Genomic DNA, 844 nt, shown 5'->3' with positions numbered 1-844 from the left:
TTATGTGTACCGTGGTAATCTTGAGATTGTGTACTATGACATTTGCTAACGAGTTGTTGTGATTGTCCCCGTGCAGGTTGCCTCTCTCCTGTTCATGTACCTAAAACAACATTATCTTTGTCACAGAAGAGCAGGTTCTCCCTGTCTGGGAAAGTAGTGCCTCTGTAAAGATCCCCTTCTTGCTCCCTCCCTCCCTCCCTCTCTCTCTCTCTCTCTCCCTCCCTCCCTCCCTCCCTCCCTCCCTCCCTCCCTCTTCTACCCTGCTCTCTGCTCCGTCTCCTTGGCTGGCTTGCTAAAGCTGGGGGATTGTGTGCAGATGTGCCTGGAGAGAGGCCAGCCCCTCTGCCCTGGGAGAACATGTGGTCTGGGAGTGTTTACGCTGGCACGCTCTCAAACTGTCTCCCACACAGCATGCTGGCGTCTGTCTCTCCTGGATGACAATACCGAACCCTCTTCCCACAAAGGGGGCATTCTCAGGTTGAGGTGATACCAATTATCATGCAGATTTACCGTGTTGACTACATACAGCAAATTGCAATGTTAAGTAGACCCAGTGACTTGACAAACGATTATGTTCCAAAACGTAGGCCAGTGTGAGGGCATTAACCACTTCCCTGTATCGTGTTGACCCCCTTATTCCCGGGGTGAACATTGCAAATAGCTCACAATGTGTTGCGTTGTGATCTTGGCTACTTACTGCAAAGACATTTGGTGTAGACTAGAGAGAAATAAACTATGGAAAGAACTATAGGGAACTCCAGTCAATTAAGTAGTGTTAATGCAACATTATTTTGATTGCCGGTAAACCTCAATTTTGCTGTCAACTGACGATGCACTGAAGTGT

This window comes from Protomyctophum parallelum, assembly GCF_964188405.1.
Source record: "Protomyctophum parallelum genome assembly, chromosome: 7".
Classification (NCBI taxonomy): Eukaryota; Metazoa; Chordata; class Actinopteri; order Myctophiformes; family Myctophidae; genus Protomyctophum; species Protomyctophum parallelum.
This window is presented reverse-complemented; position numbering follows the sequence as displayed.